We start from the raw sequence: 21,899 nt of genomic DNA, 5'->3' as shown, positions 1-21,899 counted from the left end.
CTAGTATATAAGCAAAGTATTAGCTATTTCTTGAGCTTTCTTGAATATTCCAAACACCCCGTACTATCTTCTTTCTCACCATCTCAAACCCTAGATTCTTAACTGGTGTTCTAGAGCTCAAATCTTTTGTATCATCTTGTTTTTTACAATTTACTGAGTCTATTGAGGTAAGAATCAAAGTGTTTCAAGCTCTAATCTTTAAGAAAATGAGATTGTTTGTGTTAAGTTGTTAAATGTGTAATTTTGGGTCAAAATGGTTGATTTTGAAGTTGTTTGTGTCAAAATCTTGTGGGTTTATGTTTATTGATGTTTAGTGTACTAGATTTGGTCATTTTTGAGGAAAGAAACGAGCTATAGAGCAAGAATTGAGTGATTTTGGTTGAAACCCGTCAGTTTCTGCTGCTGCTCGAAGAACACAATCGTACGGTTGCAGTCTCTAACCGCACGTGTACAACATGCAACCGTACAGGTGTATGTGCAATCGTACGGATGCAGTGTGTTGGTGCAACCGGGCAGTGATCATGCAACTGTACGGATGCATGTGCAACCGTACGGATGTAGATCAGTACTGCATTGTTGTTTAATTTGGCTATTTTCTAGCCGTTATGCTACCCGCGTGACTTATGATAATCAGAATGTAAATTCTAAAAATGCATAAGTGTTGAGTAGACTTTTTAGTGGCGCTTTTGATTCTAATTTGTTGTATTGTATTATCTCGTGCCAACAGACAGAAACTAACTTGATTTGCCTTATGTTCAGGTGATAAGGAAAAGGAAGCAGCTCAGTGATAGATTATCTGAGCTAGTGCTGGTATTCGGTGAGTGGGTCTATCTCCGGATAGAGTATTAAGTAGCTGACACGCTACTTGTTCAGACTCTTTATTATTATATTTATGAACTGTATAAATATCATGTGTAATTAGATATTGCAAGCTAGTTAGGATGATTGCATGACGGATTATCTGTGATCTTATGTGCGCACTATTAGTTGGATACTAACCGAGGCGGCAAGGTTGGGAACCCACCGAGGCGGAAAGGTAGGGTTTGTGAGAGGTCGATCGTGGTAGCCTGGTCGGGTCATGATGTTACTGATTGTTCAGTATAGCATAGAAGGACACATGTGTTGCGTCTGGACGGTTATTTAGTGGATTCAGTAAAGCGGACAATCGGTAGACTGTAGCCTGATCAGCTAGGTCGTGTGCTCGTACAAGCCGACGATCCTCATATTGTCAGTTGTTATATGCTAGTTCAGAACGTTAGCATACATGTGACCTTTGCATGTTCAGTTGTTTATGCTTGGTCTGTTAGATAGTATTCATTCATTTAGTAGTTCTGCTAATCCCTCACATTTCCACCCATTGCAGTTTTAGGTACTGCTGTGTAGGACGGGTGTTGCGGACGGGTTAGAAGATATGTTTGACTATGAGTTTACTCTGATGTTTTCTTATCTAGTAATGTTTTCACGTAACACCGTTATTGTATAAAGTTGGATTGTAAACTATGTTATGTAAACATTAACTAAGGTTATTTTCCTAATTACATGTACTTTCACTGTGATTAAAAAAAATTAGAATTATGCCAAGGTATGAAACGCCAGTTATAAAAGATTCATCATTTTGGCAACACAAAAGTAAAAGTTCAAATATTATCAAAATCCCAATAGGTTTTTCACTTTTGGTAAGAACGGGACAACAGTAAAAAGTGTGTGCACACGGTAAAATTAAATTTTAATTTGAAACAATAATATCAATTAAGGAAAAAAATAACCGAGGCTCAGTAATTTGCATACATCCAAGCAAGAGAACATTAAATGTCATGGTTTCAACCCGTAAGTCACCCCGCCACACCATGGCTGCAACTCGTAGGTTGCCACGCCACTCCATGGCTGCAACTTGTAGGTTGCCACGCCACGCAATGGCTGCTATACCCTGCCAATATAGTAGCCATTTATTCTCATTAATCAATCAAGCTGATACAAATTTATCATCACAGCCTCCCTTTGTAAAACTTTTCAAAACAAAGAAACTCGCATACAATCTTTTGCAATACTGAAATGACACAGCAGGCTAAATTGAGAGTCAGTAGCATATATATAGCTCCAAGCAAAGAAAAATAAAATGTCATGGCTGCAAATAATTGGTTGCCCTGCCAAGATTTGACATATCTATTGCATTGCGAGAAAACTATATGATTTTCAGTTCATCACCAGAATGTCGTTATTGACGTTTTTTTTAAACAAAACGACCAAAATTCGTGTGTTTATTAGTATATAAGATTGCCAACATACAACTTTTATTGTTTATCATCCAGAAGTACATGAGCTATCATGGCTGCAACTCAGTTGCCTTGCCAAGATAAAACTCATTTTCTTTGATCGTAACTCACAATTGAAAAATATCTAGCAATAGTCGTAAGTCATAAAACATTAGCCACAATTTCAAGCATTCATAAATTTCGTATATCAAAACATCCACCATAATAACCGAAGTGCATAAAACAGTAAACGAACAAATGTAAACGAAACTGACCGTTTAATGCTAACCATGACAACCTCCAACTACACCATCGCAACCGATTCCCAACATATTTGGTGCAAAGCGTAACAAAAAAAAATCCATAAAGTCAACAATACAAATTTTTTTAGACATGCAACAATTTCATTACTTAAGTAAAAAATAGTAACATACCTTTTAATGCTTGGAAGGACAGAAATATCTCTAACGGGGGCGACGGTGGTGGGTATTGCGGTAATCTTTTCAGATGTATTTTAATCGATTATAATGAATCATAAAAAAGGGATAAGCGGCCAACAACTTCGCTAGATTCAAACAAATCAGCGAAAAGAATGTGGTTTTGTAACGCACGATTGGAAGATTTGACTATATCTCCAATCGATTGTAATAAATCGGAGTAAAATCGTAAAATCTCTAAGCATCTGTACACGATTGCAACAAATCAGTAAGTAGAAATCATAAAGGAAGATGAACGGCCAAAATCGCCGATACAAACAGGAGAGGTAAAGCCAATTTTTTTTATCGGCGAGGAAGCCTTTTATGGGAAGAGAAGAATGTCATTTTTGGGATTTTTTTGACCAAAACGACCAAAACTCGGGTGATTATAAGTATATAAGGTTAATTATATATATTATAATTATAGTAACAATATTCTCTATATCTTTAAAGTGATAAATTATGTCGTAATCTTTTATATTTATAATTAAAAAATTATTATTCTATTGTATATGAAATATATATATATATATATATATATATATATATATATATATATATATATATATATATATATATATAGTGTTTTAATCAAGAGAGAAGCACTTTTTTGAGGGAAAATATTGTTTTTCGTTTTTTTGAATTTTTTTTAATGTTAAGATCACATGAAAATATGAACATTTAAAAAAGTCAATTTGTGATAAATGTTATTATTTTGGCGAGAAAACGATCGAAGAATAAATGATAACATGCATCATGTGTAATATTTTAATTAGAGTTTTTTTAAATGTTTAGAAATTAGGGTTTAGAAATAAGGGTTTAGAAATAAGGGTTCAGAAATTAGGGTTAGAAATTAGGGTTTAGGGTTTAAAAATTAGGGTTTAAGGTTTATTAATTTGGGTTTAGATTGAATTTTTAACACGAACAATTTAGAATTTAGGGTTTAGGGATTAAACCCAAAACACTAAACCCTAAACCATAACTCTAAATAGGACTAAATTTTGAAAAAAACTTCACATAAAACTCTAATTAAAACATTACTCATGATGCATGTTATCATTTATTTCTTCGAGCATTGTTCCGCTAAAATAATAACATTAATCATAAATTGTCTTTTTTTAAATCTTCATATTTTCATGTGATCTTATTGTTTGAAAAAAAATTTCAAAAAAATGAAAAAATAAAAACAAAAAATTTACTTCCCCATCCCCAAAAAAAGTGTTTCCCTCTTCATGATGACTATATATATATATATATATATATATATATATATATATATATATATATATATATATATATATATATATATATATATATATATATATATATATATATATATATTAAGAATCATGTATATCTCAAATATGTGATATTCAAGACGCTGGTGTTAAGTGGCTGACTTGCCTTTTTAACAAGACGTTTCGAAGCTCTAAAATGCCTATGGAATGGAGACTGAGCGAAACTATTCCCATCTTTAAGAACAAGGGGGACGCTCAATGTTGCGGTAACTATAGAGGCATAAAATTACTTAGTCATACTATGAAGCTTTGGGAGAAAGTGATTGAGACTAGACTTCGACGCGAAACCAATATTTCGGAGAACCAATTTGGTTTCATGCCAAAGCGCTCTTCGATAGAGGCAATACATATTATTAGTAACCTTATGGAGAAGTATAGAGAAAAGCAAATGAACCTAGAGATGGTTTTCTTAGACCTGGAAAAGGCTTACGATTGCGTGCCACAAAACTTGATTTGGAAGACTCTTAAGGTTAGAAGTATCTCGAGTTGGTTTATTAATGTTATTAGGGATATGTACGAAGGGTCGAAGTCTTGTGTTCATACACCGGTGGGAAATACTGAAGTCTTCCCAATGAAGTAGGCCTGCACCAGGGATCGGCCCTTAGCGCTTTTCTATTCGCTTTGATCCTTGATGAACTTTCTCGAAGGATACAAGAGTGCATCCCTTGGTGCCTGATTTTTGCCGATGATATTGTGCTTGTTTCGGATTCTAAGGAGGAGCTTAATAGAAGACTAGAGCAATGGAGGGTGGCCTTAGAAAGTAATGGCCTACACATTAGTAGACAAAAGATGGAATATCTTAGTTGCGATTTTGATAAGAATGTTGATGGTCTAAGTGATGGAGTGAACATCTGCATTGGAGACCAGATCTTGCATCCACAAACTTCGTTTAGATACCTAGGCTCGGTGATCCACAAATCGGGGAGGATAGATGAAGATGTGTCGCACCGAATTAAGGTAGGGTGGGTGAAGTGGAGAGCAGCGACTGGAGTCTTATGCGACAAGAAGATACCACTTAAGCTGAAAGGGAAATTCTTCCAGGTGGAAATTAGACCTGCCATGTTATACGGATCAGAGTGTTGGCCAACAACGAAAGCACGGGAGAAGAGGATGGAGGTGGCAGAGATGAGGATGCTTAGGTGGACATGTGGTAAAACCATGTTAGATATGATTCCAAATAGTGTTTTTAGGGAGAACCTGAAAGTTAGAAGCATCATCGACAAGCTTAGAGAAGAAAGACTTTGATGGTTTGGGCATGTGAGAAGACGACCTCCTACTGCCCCTGTTAGGAGGGTCGAGGCACTTACGGTTGACGGCCTACGGAGAAGGGGTAGACCTACGCGTAGGTGGGAGGATAGAATAAAGCTCGACTTGAAGGAGCTTTTATTGACCGAGGACATGATCTCTGATATGGTTGCGTGGAGGACTAGAATTAGAATAGACGAGTAGGTTGTTTGGTTTGTTTGTGTGTCTGTGGGTTTGTGGGGGTGTGTGAGTGTCTTCTTTCACTTTGTTCTTTGTTGGTCTGTTGCTATTTTTTGTATGATTTCTTTTGTTGTGTGATCTATGTATCTTTTTTTTTCTGGACCCATGCATGGTTTGTGTAGGTTTGGGCGTGCTGGTTTTTGTGTATGTATGGATGTTCGTGTTTGTATGTATGTATTTATGTTTGTACACAGGTTTATGTGTGTTTGTTTGTTTGTACGCTTGTTTGCATTTCTGCTTGTCTATGATTGTATGTATGTATATATGTATGTTTATATGTATGTATGGTTCTATGTATGGATGTATGTATATTCGTATGAATGTATGTTTTCTATCTTTGTATGCGTATGTAGGTTTTCCCGTATGTATGCTTGTAGGTGGGTATCTATGAATGTACGTTGGTATGTTTATGTAGGTTTGGGTAGATACGGTTTTATGTATGTTTGTAGGTTTATTTTTATAGTATTGCTTGCTATGATGTGATTTTATCTGTATGTGGACATAAATGTTTATTGCTCCTTTAGTGCAGCTTTACTTTATACGTCTTGTGCTCCGCAGAACACTCTCAGTTTTTTTTTTTAAATACGGCTTTGTTTCGGGAGCCATCAACAAGCGTCTACTTATTGGCGACTTGACTGTCGCTTAGAGCCTAAATCGAATCACACGCAACATTTAAAACCCATCGAAATTTGTTCCACCATTTTCATGGCGTCGGCATTTACTTTTTACGATTTATTTATTTATTTATCAATTTTTTTCATCATCTTTTTGGCTGGAGGTCCGTTGGAAGCAATCTCTTTATCCGTCGAACATAGAGAGAGGGGAATTTCTCTACTCTTGTGAGTGTTTCACTCGGGGTGGTGTAATGACTTCTCTTTGTCCTAGGGTATAGGAAGGATTGATACCCTACAAGTGTGGGATTGAGTATTGTTGTTGTTGTATGTATATCTCAAATCGAAGATTCACACACACACGCACACACGCACACACACGCACACACACGCACATACACACACACACACACACACACACACACACACACATATATATATATATATATATATATATATATATATATATATATATATATATATATATATATATATATATATATATATATATATATATATATATATATATATATATATATATATATATATATATATATATATATATTAAGAATCATGTATATCTCAAATCAAAGATTCACGTATTCATTAACATAAGTATACGAGAAACAAAAAGGCATAAATATGCCCACATAAATTAGTAGTTGTAGTCAGTAGTCAATTAAAAAAGGATTAAAGCCACAAATTGATTATATACTTTCTGAAATGTCCCCATGTTGCCCATATACTCATTTGTGTCCCACTGTCGTCTACAAACTTTCAAAAAATGTACCAATGTCAGCAGTACAATTCGTTACCGGTTACCTGCTTAATCGGTAAAGTTAATTATTTGACTTTTTTGTTTTTCATTTTATATGTCCCGATGTCCATATACTTTCTGTTGTGTTCCGATGTCGCTCATATACCTTCAGTTTCTGTTCCGATGTATCACCGACGTGTCATGACTACTTAGAAACTATGTCATCAATTGTTTTCGTTACATGTAAAAAAAGTGTAGTGGGCGACATCGGTGCATTTTTTGAAAGTTTGTAGACGACGGTGGGACGCAAATGGATATATATGGGCGACATCGGCACATTTGAGAAAGTATATAGCCAATTTGTGGCTTAACTATTAAAAAAAATGAGAGTTTTCAGTTTTAGTAGCTGTATACACATACATTACAAATAAACACGGATTTGAGCCAAGAAAGTAGATGTGTAGATATACAATAATATATCATGTAAATTCATGATTAATTAGTTCATTATTAGAAAATTTGAAAAAAAAATATATACTAAAGATGAAGCATCATGATCAGAGATGGTAGTGTGGCCGGAGCTGGAGGTGGCCGGAGTTGGTGGCGACTGGGGGTGCCGGAGTTGGTGGTGGTTGGAAGTGATGTAGGTGGATGAATGAATGTGAAACATGGGTGAAGGTGAAATAGACCTGGAGGTGAAATAGATCTGGAGGTAAAAAATAATTAGGTTACAACATCTTTTAGAATGAGAAACACTATTTTAGGTCTTTCAATTTGAAGATATTATTTTAACTTATGTCTTTAAAAAAATAAATTGTCTGCAACCAAAACATCTGTCCATCCACATACATAAGATAAAATAAGGTCTGCAATGGAAAAAACAAACGACATTAAAACACCTAAATTGAGTTTAAAAAATTTAAGAAATATAAGTGATCGTCAAAATTTAAAAATATAAACTTGTTCCAGATTAAAAACATGTATGGAATCTGATTAATAATGCAAGATTCAGTTACTAACTAAGATCACAAGAAAGAGCAAGAGCACTTCCTATTAAGTTTTTATTTTAAAAATGAAATATCTCGTGTGTGCCCTACACATGATAAAACTATTATTAAATGTGAGATTTTGATCCCAACAACAATCCCTAATAATCCGATTGGGTTTGTGTTGGAACGGTGTGTTTGGGTTGCTGATATGATCCCTTTGGTTGGCGAGAAGCTTAAGAGCTTGCTCGTGGAACAAAAAGTTTTGTTCGACTAGATATTGTAAGTTTCATTTGTTCGGATCTCTTCATCAGAGAAATATTCAATTGCGATCCTTTATTAAGTTGAAATCCAAGGAGCAGATCTCAGCCGTTAGATTAATCTCAAATATTTCATTTCAGATCTCAGCTCTTATAAAGTCTTATTCCTTCATCTTGCTTATCAAATCTTCAACTGATGATCTTCACTACGATCCGAACTTAGAAACATGATCTAAAACTAAAACCTAACCTTCGTGATCAATTACAATCGAATAAGAACACCAGATATGTGGTGAATTAACTCAAGTTCTTCATTCACGTTCTTCGTGATAATCGATCACTTCGGATCGATGTGGAAGTGTTTAACGAAAAGTAAAATTGCAGAGATCTGAGGAATCGTTGTGTGAAACTATCTGCAAATTTTCAGCCTCAAACTCTTCAGATTGATCATAAATTCATCAAGTCAAAGGTTAGGGTTAAAAAGTCAACTGTAGTGTTCATCATCAAATTCGATGTGCAGATGTTGTTTCTGATTATACTGATGTTAGACGAAGATTAGGAATCTTATTTGCAACATTTTATGTGAAGAAATCTATTCCTAAAACACGTTAAATTGAAAAATCAATGATCAACTTGAAGTTCATGAAGTCGACATTGTTTATCATCAGTTCATGAAAATTAGTTGATGTTTTACTCAGAGATTCTTCATCATATGTGTTAATCGTTGCTACAGTAAGCGTTTGCAATTGATTTCAAGCAGAAATTAGAAGATTTCAAGCAGAAATCGATTTCAATTTTAACTATGATATTATTAGTTACTGTACATGGTGATTGTCTAAAACGAATGAGCTGTTGCAGGTTTCAATTCATTAACTTATTCACACGATTCAATTGCAGATGACGATGATAGTTCATTCACACAAGTACGAAGAACACAATCGAATTGATTAAGAAATCGTTCTTGTTAATCTGTGTTGAGCAATCATAGAGCTTAGGATATAATTTTAGATCATGAATATGATATTAATCTGTGTTTTAGAACTTGAATCATGAACTTGAATTTTCGTTGATGTGTTTAGGATTCGTATGTGACATATTGAATTATCAATTGTTGATTTGTAATTTTGTGAAACCAAATAACATGTGATTTCGTTTACAATCACATGATTGTGATTGTAAACTCCAATCACATGTGATTTTGTCTGTCAAATCTAATCACATGTGATTATACAGATTCAATCACATGTGATTGTGAATTCAATCACATGTAATAGTAAAAATAAAAATAAATTCGAAAAAAAAATCTCGAAAAAATAATTTTGAAATTTTTTTTCCTGAAAAAATTGAATTTTTTTCAATCACATGTGATTGTCGCGTCACATGTCGCGCTCTCATTGGTCCCTTTGATTTCAAGCAAATAAGTGGATTCAAGTGATTACATCTCCTCTTCATCAATCGAAAATATTGGTCATGAAGAGATTCCACTTCCTGACGACCTCAATGAATCATTTTTTTAATTAAATGTTTAGTCATACATGTTCAGATATTCTTTTGAGTTGTAATTATAGTTGATCTTAATTATTTTTGAATTTTTTTTTCCTTTTTCTTAAGTTTTTGTTCGATTTTTTTTTAAAAAAAACTAATATTTATATAAACAAGAAATTTTCTTCATAAAGACGAAAATAACCCAAATAAAAAGATAAATACAAGCGACCGACACGCCCTGTATCTAGAGTTCCCTTAGCCTAAAATTTCTTAATGTGGGCCAAGACGATAAAGCTAACAATAAAAACCAAACCACAAAGCCTGCACTAAGCGTCAACCAAAAAAAAACTACCAAATGCACAAATACGACACAGACTAACAAGTTAAACAAACCAAACAAGGAACAACGAGCTAACAACAAGAAATTACTACGATAAAAAGTGCCAACCCAAACAACCTAAAAAACATAATTAATTTCTCTGTCGCCTTGGAACCTTTAAGAAAATGGGTATGAAACAAACAATCTAGATTGGTTCCTAAATCGTGATTCACTTTTCTAATTAAGTATTTCACCCCTCATAAGCCTCGGGTTTACACGAAATCCTAGTTGGGATAAGATAAAAAACGATTTTGTTTTCATACAAGAAGAAATCAAAATCACGTATTAAAGAATCTGTATATTTTTGTATGTGTTTTTTGAATAAATGCAGAGAAGACCAAAAACTGAATTATAATCAGTTTTCAGACAAATTTCATGAGGAGACACAACTCCTCATTTTAAGCGGGACCCCAGCCAGGGGCACTGACCCTTGAACCCCGCAAGGGGGCACAACCCCCTTGACCCCCGTAATTTGCGCGATAGTTAGTAGCCAATTTTTACGGGTGTTTACTCCACACTCTCTGAAGCCGTTGTTAAGTATAACTAGCTAACTCTTGCATTCAAGTAAATCCCAGTTCACTAAAATGAATTTTAGATGACACTAAAATCACCATCATATCTCCCCTATTTTAGTGTAATCCATGATTTACTAAAATAATTAAACAAACAGAACAAATTAATGCATAAATGAAAATGTTTCAGAAATTGAATTTTCACTTAGTATATTATTCACAAGATTTTGAGAATCAAAGTGTTTCAGAAACTTAACCCTTCAACCTATTTGAAAACGAACAAATAATATACACATCAGTTTCTTACATATCCCTAATACAAACTTGAAACTATTACAAGCCATGTGTCTCAATCCTTCAGTGAACATATCGACAGCCAAAGTCCAAAGCTCCTTGAAGCGGTAAAATTTCATGCTCACATAAGTAGTTCTTTTACATCTTGCAGCTGCATATGCAAATTTTCAGAAGAACTATTAAGAAGAATAAATTCAACCTACTCCACTTGCAGGTCTAAACAAATACCTTGGGATCAGAAAATTTATGTGTTTCAATCTTCAGAAAGTAAGCTTTCCTCGTTGAAGTTAGCTCCCAGCGTTGTACTAGAAGGGAATTGGATGTCTCACTTTAGAAGATTTATTCAGACTTCAATCCCATTCCAATAGCTGACTTTTGCACAAAGTCTCGGGCTAATACTTTGGTCAAGTGATCCGCCAAATTTTCATTTGTTCGAACAAAGTCCACGGATATCACTCCATTCAAGATCAACTCTCGAATCATACTGTGCCTATGACCTAAATGTCCAGACTTCCTATTGTACATATGATTGTACGCCTTAGCCACTGTAGAAGCACTGTCACAATGGATAGAGATAAGAGATTTCGTCTTAGGTCATAAAGGAATCTCATAAATCAAATTCCTCAACCATTCAACTTCCTTACAAGCTGTAGTCAAAGCAACAAATTTAGACTCCATGGTCAAATTTGTAATGTACGTTTGCTTCTTCGAAGCCCACGATATAGCACCTCCTCCCGGTAGGAATATCCAACCAGTCGTGGATGAATGATCTTCTGTGTTGGTTATCCAACTTACATCCGAATATCCTTCAATGATCGAAGGAAATCCAAAATAAGTGATACCATAATCTATGGCATTCAACAAGTACTTGAATAATCTATTTATACCCTGCCAATGAATAGTACTAGGATTACTAATAAACCTACTTAACTTTTTCACAGCATAAGCTATATCAGGTCTTGTGCTCGACATAGCATACATTAAACAACCAATAGCTAGAGAGTATTCAAGTTGTGAATCAACTTCACCTTCGTTGGGTACTAGCTTCACACTCGGATCAATAGAAGCATTCACAGGAGAACAATTATCACGTTTTAACTTTTTCAGTATCTTCTCAATGTAATGAAATTGAGAAATCGTGATACTTCTCTCACCGCGTATGACTTATCCCAAAGATCACATATGTCACTCCCATATCCTTCATCAAAAAACTTTGACGACAAGAATTCTTTCGTTCTATCAACTTGATCTTGGTTGGTACCAAACATCAACATGTCATCAACATACAAGCAAATGATTACTCCATTTCTAGTTTGATCAAATTTGCTATACACACACTTGTGGGATTAGTTTAGTTGGAAACCATTGGACAAAACTACATCATCAAACTTTTGATGTCACTTCTTTAGAGCTTGTTTCAGCCCATACAAATATTTAATCAACATGCACACTTTATTTTCATGTCTGGCTTGATTTATCCCATACAAAGATTTAATCAACATGCACACTTTATTTTCATGTCCGGGCATAACAAATCCTTCAGTTTGTCTCATATACACATCTTCATCCAAATCGCCATTTAAAGTGCTGTTTTGACATCTATTTGATGGATTTGAGCAACCGGAGAATATGTATCAAAATAATCAATACCCTAATACTTGTGATACAAGCAACCGGAGCATATGCATCAAAATAATCAATACCCTAATACTTGTGATACGAGCAACCAGAGTATATGTATCAAAATAATCAATACCCTCATTAGTCTAAAGCCTTGGATCACCAATCTAGCTTTAAACTTGTCAATTGTATCATCAAATTTCATCTTCCTCTTGAAGATCCATTTGTTACCTAAAGGTTTACATCCAGGTGGTAAGTCAGTCAATTCCCAAGTATTATTCTCCAAAATAGAATCCATCTCATTGCGAACCGCTTCCTTCCAAAAAGCAACATCGCGAGATCTCATAGCCTCATCAAAGGTTCTAGGATCCTCTTCTTTATTGTAATAGTAAGAGAATTGAGATTGTAAACAATCTCTAGATCCTTCAACAAAATACAATTGAAAATCAGAACCATACGACTTGAGTGTCCTCGTTCTAGTACCTCTATGAGGTTCTAGTGACTCACTTGAAATTTTTTCCAAGTGAACTACGTGAGTAGTCTCATTTGAATGGAAATCACATTATTTGATCAAGGTATTGATGTAAAACAAGATTCATCAAATATTGCATCATTGATCTATAACGGTGTTAATCGAAACATAATCATTAGAAACTATCACATAAAACCTATAAGCCTATAGCCACAATGTGTAGTAAAAGCACTTGTAGTAAAATTATCATTTCCCCCATATATATTTAATATAAGGAATCATATAAGTTTTTAAGAACAACATAATATAAATATTAGTAATCAAAAAAGGATAACTGATGTGTGCGAGGTGTAGTACGTAATACTATTAATTTTACTACGAAATAATATTAAATACGCTACAATTTTACACAAGTTATTTATTTATTTATTGAATGGATATACCTAAACCTTGCTACAACACTTATAGGCAGTGTACCTAATTGTAGAGTAGTGTAGTTTTTAGTAAGTCCGGTTCGTTCCACATGGAGCTCACTAAGTTTAACGCTATATTTATTTTAAACTATATTTGTATAAATATATATATATATATATATATATATATATATATATATATATATATATATATATATATATATATATATATATATATATAAGTAGTATTATTATTATTATAAAAGGGGTTTTTACCGTTTAGTGACCGGTTTGTCGATTTTATGTCTTAAGTCACAATTAAAACCTAATGTAAAATATTAAATATAAATATAACTTAATTTAAAGCGTAAAGTAAATGACGAAAAATAAAAGTGCGATAAATAAAAGTGCAATAATTTAAAGTACGATAAATAAAATGACAGTAAATAAAAGTACGATGAGATATAAATTAAAGGAATTATGCTTATTTAAACTTCCGTAATCATGATGTTCGATGTGTTGATTTTAGTTTATTACCGAGGGTTAATTGTCCTTTGTCCTGGTTTATTTGATACGTCCATCTGGTTTTTGTCCATAATGTTCGATCAGTCATAAATATAAAGTGCGAGTGTCCTCGTCAAACTAACTTTGTACCCGAAGTCAAATATTCCAACTAATTGGGGACTTAAACTGTAACAAGGTCTTAATTCTTTGTTAATGATCACACCAGGATATCGACTGCGTGTAACCCAAGGTTTTAATACTTTGTTAACAATTGCGCCAAGTGTCCTTGTACGTAATCCACCCTTGTTTTAATGAGTCCATTGACTATTAATCCATCCCCGTGTCCGGTCAAATGAACGATTATTAGTATTTATAAATATCCCTCCCATCGTGTCCGATCGAGTGTATGTGGTTATTTATAGATACGTCAAATTGTAAATCTCTATATTAAATTAACGAACTATCATTCAGTTAAACAAATATAAAGCCCATTAATAGCCCATAGTCCAATTCCCACAAGTGTCGCTCTTTTGTCCAAACCCCAATTATGGTCCAAAACCCAATAACCCCGTTTTAATATTTTGTCCAACATCACGATTACTTCAGCTTAAATAAGCATAATAATAACTTAGCTACGAGACATTAATTTAAAAAGGTTGAACATAACTTACAATGAGTATAAATCGCGTAGTGTTACACGGACAGAATTTCGACTTACAAACTTAAAAGATTCGCCACTATAACCTTATTATTATTATTAACTTAATATTAAAATTATAATTATAAAATATAAATATAAATTGAGAGAGAGTGAAGATATCAGTTGATATGGTGTGTAAAACTCGTCGCCCAAACTTGAAATTTATAGGACCTGACCACATCTTTGAGGCCATGCGATCGCATGGAAATTGATCTTCCAGGCCATGCGAAGGCATGGTGACTTGGGACAGCTCACAATCTTTTGTTTTCTTGTTTTCTGACAGTTTTTATTTTAATATATAAATATAATATATATATAATTTATAGAATTATTTATATATTATATTATATTCTTGTACATAGTTGACTTGTAATTTTAGGCCCGTTGCGTCGCGCGTTGATAGTTGGTTCATGTCCCTGTTTCGGATTTTCGAACGTCCTTTCGTACGATTAGATATCTTGTACTTTGCGTTTTGCAGCTTGTACTCTTGTAATTTTTGAACGTTTCTCGGCAATATTTTGAACCACTTGGATTGTACTTTGTACTTTTTAGCTTTTTGGTCGTTTGCGTCTTCAAATTGTCGAATCTGTTTTTTGTCTTCACCTTTTATTATTTAAACGAATATCACTTGTAAATAGAACAATTGCAACTAAAAAGTTTATCTTTCTTGAAGGATATTGCTATGAAATATGTGTTCGTTTTTAGCATTATCAAATATTCCCACACTTGAGCGTTGCTTGTCCTCAAGCAATATAGAACTCGAATATAACTTTAATAGAATCACTTCTTTATTCTTCACACTTTGTACATCAGTGATTTTGATACGGCGGTATGAACAATGATAGTAACGATGTGGTTTACAGTCACACATGACTATAAAAATTTAGATCCTTTAGGAAATTGGATCTTTATGAAAACATTTGATCTTTTAAAAATACATTTTAGCTTTTACCCTAGATAAGTTTTCCGGAATAACATTTCACCGGTGTTTGCAAAATATTTTTGTGGGTTTTGTGGGTTTCCATTTTTTTTTTTTAATTTTAGCTCAAAACTTATGGTTTTGTGTCACCCACTTGCTAACCTTGTATTGGGAAGCAACACGTCCAGTATACTTGCTCTGTATATTACCTTTCGGTAAACTACCGTCTGGTTGTAAAGGAAAGCGTTGAACAAGCAACTGTTAAGGCAATGTCTAATGACATGCTTTTGATTATGGTCTATATCGTATCGGATGCAACTACTATTCTTTGTAGGAGCAATAGTAAAGATCACCCTATAGTTTTTCGGTCTGGCACAAGGTCCTGTCTTCGACCATGCTATGCAACCACCGTTCTTACGGTTGACACCCGATTTGGTTCAGGTGACCTAATGAATTCCGGTGAATTCTTAGGATTTTACGTTCAATGGTAATGAACGCATTGAAAATAGGTTTTCAGAAAACAAATCGGTTTTTAATTTGATCAAAATATTTTCTCGTTCAAGCTCGAGTTTAGATATCATTGAATTCCATGAGTTTGTAATTCTCAATCTTTAAAAGTCAATCTCAAGGATTGAGTAATATCAGGCTTAAATGCTGATTTTTAATCTTTTAAGGAGATTATCATTTCTGGGGATCTGATTCATTAGTCTTATAAGCTAATTTGCACGGTGCCCCCCATTGTACGAGACAGATCCTCTCATGGTTAGGATAAGTCTGACCACTTGACGACCCTGTTTGATGTTGAGGTCCGTGAATTTTCAGCTGATTTTTGAGAAAACTTTTCAAGGTTTTTCGTAGACTCTACAACTGGTCTGGACGACAACTTCCTAACCTAAATCAAGAAGCGCGTGTCTTTTTCTCTGAAGACTGTACTTCCTTTTTCATTCCATTTATATTACAACAAACTGGGTAAAACTGATTAATATCGTCCAAAACAAAAGTATTTTCAATTATTTGTACAAAAATATGTGATATATGTTCTAAATAACTTGGTAAATTTTTCCCACACTTGACTTTTATTTTTCTTTCTTTGCCTTTTTATTCTGTTCTATTCCATTTTAATTGAATTCAAGCATTTTGGGTTGTTTCTCAATTTATGTCCTTTCTGAGTTAATAATAATTTCGCTATTAACACCTAGTTTTATCGTTCATAAATATGTATAAACATGATTTTGAGTTCATTTAGTTGAATTTTTTTTAAAAATTTTACTAGAAGTGGGTAGTCAGTATATAAGACTAGGGTTGTTCTTTATTATCAGAGAACACTATATTTTAATACAACTACTGCTTTACTAGTAAAATTTAACGGCAGCTATTAAACCAAGTGTATAAGTCAATTTTTTTTTAAACCGAAAGAATTTAATCCCTTCCCACACTTAAGATCTTGCAATGCCCTCATTTGCAAGAAATCAGTAACAATTTAAATTATTGAGGGTGATTAGCGTAGAAAAATGATAAAATTTTACCAAAGTCTCGAAACATATTGTTGTTTGTTTGAATGATAAATGGTGCACATCATTTGTTCATTCCTGCAGTTGTTATATCACATTTATTTTGCATCTTGTCATCAAAATTAGTTGCTTTTGCTGAACTTAATGCCAGTCTTTGAAAATGCGTTGTTTTACCCTATTGTGTACATGAGATAAAGTACATACAATACAAATATAAACATTTAAGACTAATTTTTCTTTTTATAAAAACTTTAACTTATAAAACAAATAATTAATTAATTTAAAATTTTGTTTCTTCTTAGATTGCTAATTTTTTTTTATGAAAACTTTAACTTATAAAACAAATAATTAATTAATTTAAAATTTTGTTTCTTTTTAGATTGAAGGCGTTTCGGTATTTTCCCTAGTTCGTCCCTCGACAAAATTTTAAAATTTGTTATTTTAAAGCGATTGTTTTAAAAGCAAAGATTTTTGGGTTTTTTTAAATGTTTTTGGCATACTTTAGATCAATAAAATTAAAAATAATGATAATAAAATTTCTCGTCCCACCCTTGGGTAAAGCAATCTCGGTTCAACGACCTAGTCTTCAACTCACGACGAATTTTAAAAATTATATTTTTAACTTAATGAAATAAAGTACATTTTTGTTTTTAAATTCACACCAAACTTAAATTTAAAATGCATAAAATTTTATATAAATATTATTAATATTTATATACATTAGTTTTACAAACTTATATTTAAAATAATATAGTTATATATTAATTTTTAAAAACAAGGTAAAAATAAAAAATAAAAATCTTTTTGGTCTTTTTATCCCACTTTAATCAATCAAATATTAACAAAAATATACGTCCCTCTTTTGAGTAAAGTAATTTTGGCTATATTACCTAGTTTTACTCCTGACGAATTTCTGAAATATTTTGGATTGATTGATTAAAGATATTTATACCTTATGAATAAACGGTAAATTTCGCAGTGATGAATTAAATTTTTGTATGATATCAATAATTACGGTTTCGCATACCTAATTTTATTGAATATCAATTTAATACTTTATAGCGAACGATTCAGTGTTTATTATCAAAAGGTTAAAAGTAATAAATAAAAACAAAACAAAAAAATTGTACATACTTACCTGTGAGATAGAATTCTCAGAGTCCTGCTTTAGTTGACTCGTAGGAGAGTCGTTCGATTTGGTTCTCCATTGCTACATAAGCGTAACCTCGATTCTTCAATAACTTTCCTTCTAAACATATGAATGGTCCTTCTCTGCATAGAGTAACGAATTCGGTATTGGAATGTGTTTGATTGTTCGAACATTTCCCTTTGTGTGACCATTTTCCGCATTTATGACATCTTTCAAGGTGTCGTGCTCTTCTTTTTGTTGTGGATTTTGATTTTCCTTTACCAAAATGTATCTTATGATGATCTTTCCTGAGTTCTTTCCTCACTTCGTCCATTTTGCCTCTTATGAATGATACCAGTTCACCCGGGAAGATGTTATTATTACGTTTAGTAATCATAGCGTGTAGTAGTAGACCATGGCTCATATCAAAGGAATTCTTCGTCTCGTAAAACCTAAAAGAAATAAAAATTCAGAATGGTGGGAGAAGACTAGTTCTTTAGGGTCTGCTAGGGAAAGACCATTCGGATTCCATTCTCGGAAACTACACGAAAACAGAATATCTAATTCTAATAGAAATTCATAATACCCTAAAAGATTCGAATCTTCCCGCACTTAGTTAGCTGTGGTGTCGAAATTGTGATTAACTTCATCTTCAACTTCCATTGGATTATCTAGGTAATGTTTAACTCTGTGACCATTAACCTTAAATTCAATCCCGTTTGAATTTATTAACTCTATTGTTTCGTACGGGAAAACTCTTTTGACTATGAATGGTCCAGACCATATTGATTTCAATTTTTCAGGAAATAGCTTGAATCTTGAATTGAAAAGAAGAACTCTGTCTCCTTCCTTACATTCTTTTGAACTTCTGATTCTTTTATCATGTCATTTCTTCATTCTTTCCTTATAGATTAATGAATTTTCGTATGCTTCATGTCTTAATTCTTCTAATTCGTTTAGTTGACTTAACCATAGACGTCCGGCTTCATGTAAATCAAGATTACATGTCTTCAAATCCCAAAATGCTTTGTGCTCAATTTCTACTGGAAGATGACATGCTTTTTTGTAAATGAGTTTAAAAGGTGTGGTTCCAATTGGAGTTTTGTAGGCTGTTCTAAAAGCCCAGAGTGCATCCTCCAATTTCATGGACCATTCCTTCGGATTCGATCCTACAGTTTTCTCTAGAATACGTTTTAATGCTCGATTGGTATTTTCAACTTGTCCACTTGTTTGTGGATGATAAGCGGTTGAGATTTTATGAGTTACTCCATATCTTTTGAGAACTTTCTCAAGTTGATTATTACAAAAATGAGTACCCCGATCACTTATTAAAGCTTTCGGTGTTCCAAACCTAGCAAAAAGACGTTTTAAGAAGTTGACTACAAGTCGTGCATCGTTAGTTGGGAGAGCTTGTGCTTCCGCCCATTTAGATACATAATCAATGGCAACGAGAATGTAGAGATTATTATGAGATTTTGGAAATGGACCCATAAAGTCAATACCCCAAACGTCAAATACTTCACATACTTGAATGACATTTTGTGGCATTTCATCATGTTGACTTATTTTTCCGGCCCTTTGACAAGCATCACAGGATTTACAAAGAAGGTGTGCGTCCTTGAAAATTGTAGGCCAATAGAATCCAGCATCGTAGACTTTTCTTGCTGTAAGTTGAGGCCCATAATGCCCTCCTGTTGGTCCTATGTGACAATGGTTTAATAATTGACTAGCTTCATCTCTGAATACGCATCGGCATATTATTCCATTGGGACAACTTTTAAACAAATGTGTATCTTCCCAAAAATAGTGTTTTATATCACTAAAGAATTTCTTTCGTTTTTGGTACGACAACCCTTTTTCAAGAAATTCACATACTAAGTAGTTTGCATAGTTTGCAAACCATGAAATTTCATTATAATCGATCTTCAAAAGATATTCATCAGGAAAGTTGTCATGTATGGCCGATTCGTTTAGAACTTCTAATTCGGGATTTTCAAGACGAGAAAGATGATCAGCGGCGAGATTTTCTGCTCCCTTTTTGTCTCGGATTTCAATATCGAATTCTTGTAAGAGTAAGATCCAACGGATTAATCGTGGTTTGACATCTTGTTTTGAAAATAGATATCTAAGAGCATAATGGTCGGTATAGACCACCGTTTTAGCTAGAACGAGATATGAACGAAATTTGTCAAAAGCAAAGACGATAGCAAGGAGTTCTTTTTCAGTAGTTGTATAATTTGTTTGTGCTCCTTGTAACGTCTTACTAGTGTAATAGATAGGTTGAAATCGTTTTTCAATCCTTTGTCCTAAAACGGCTCCCATTGCAAAATCACTTGCATCGCACATGAGTTCAAATGGTAGATTCCAATTTGGAGTTATCATGATCGGCGCATTAGTGAGTTTTTCTTTAAGAATATTAAAAGATTTTATGCATTCATCCGAAAAGATGAATGGAGCATCTTTTTCTAGGAGTTTATTCATAGGAGTGGCAATTTTAGAAAAGTCTTTTATGAAACGTCGGTAATAACCGGCATGACCTAAAAAACTCCTAACTCCTCTAACATTGGTGGGATGTGAAAATTTAGCAATTACATCTACTTTAGCTCTATCCACTTCAATTCCTTCCTTTGAAATTTTATGACCAAGAACGATGCCTTCTCTAACCATGAAATGGCATTTCTCCCAATTAAGTACTAGATTTGATTACTCGCATCTAATAAGCATTCGTTCAAGATTAACTAGACATGTTTCAAAAGTATCACCAAAGATTGAAAAGTCATCCATGAAAACTTCCATGCATTCTTCTATCATGTCGTGAAAAATCGCCATCATGCACCTTTGAAAGGTTGCAGGGGCGTTGCAAAGTCCAAATGGCATGCGTTTGTAAGCAAAAGTATCATAAGGGCACGTGAAGGTGGTTTTCTCTTGATCCTCGGGTGCTATTGGAATTTGAAAGTATCCGGAAAAACTGTCAAGAAAACAATAGTAACTATTTTCGGCTAATCTTTCCAACATTTGATCAATGAAAGGTAAGGGAAAGTGATCTTTTCTGGTGGCGTCATTTAATTTTCTATAATCAATACAAACATGCCATCCTATTACAGTTCTAGTAGGAATAAGCTCATCTTTTTCATTTGTGATGACAGTCATGCCACCCTTTTTAGGTACGCATTGAACTGGGCTTACCCATGGACTATCAGAGATTGGATAAATTAAACCTGCATCGAACAGTTTAATAATTTCTTTCTTAACAACATCTTGCATATTTGGATTTAGTCTTCGTTGGCGTTGCACATATGTTTTATGACCTTCTTCCATAAGGATTTTATGTGTGCAATGTCGAGATTTTTCATTTTTAGTAAGAGAAGACGATATTATTACAGGTAATTCATATTCACCATGTAAATAAGTGTATTCCAAATGGGTTGGAGGTGGCTTTAACTCTAATATCGGTGGTTCTTCTATCGATAATTTGTATCGATATATGTCTTCCTCTTTTAACATTTGAAGTTCTTCTATTGTTGGTTCGTATTCATTAGCCATGAGTGCGGCTAACATTTCAGCTTCATCAATTAGTTCAGTTCCTTCTCCTAAAGAACATTCTCCTGTTCCTTGTAATTCTGAAAATTCTTCTAACAATTCTGCATGTGAATATATAGTTTGGATATAATAACATGTATCATCTGCAGATTGTGGTTGTTGTATGGCTCTATCAACAAAAAAGGTAACACTCTCGTCCTCTATACTTAGGGTCAGTTTCTTACCGAACACGTCTATTATTGCTTTAGCTGTGTTTAAGAATGGTCTTCCTAATGTGAGAGGAACTCGAGAATCTT

This window comes from Rutidosis leptorrhynchoides, chromosome 3 (genome assembly GCF_046630445.1).
Source record: "Rutidosis leptorrhynchoides isolate AG116_Rl617_1_P2 chromosome 3, CSIRO_AGI_Rlap_v1, whole genome shotgun sequence".
Taxonomy (NCBI): domain Eukaryota; kingdom Viridiplantae; phylum Streptophyta; class Magnoliopsida; order Asterales; family Asteraceae; genus Rutidosis; species Rutidosis leptorrhynchoides.
Note: the sequence above shows the minus strand (reverse complement) of the source record.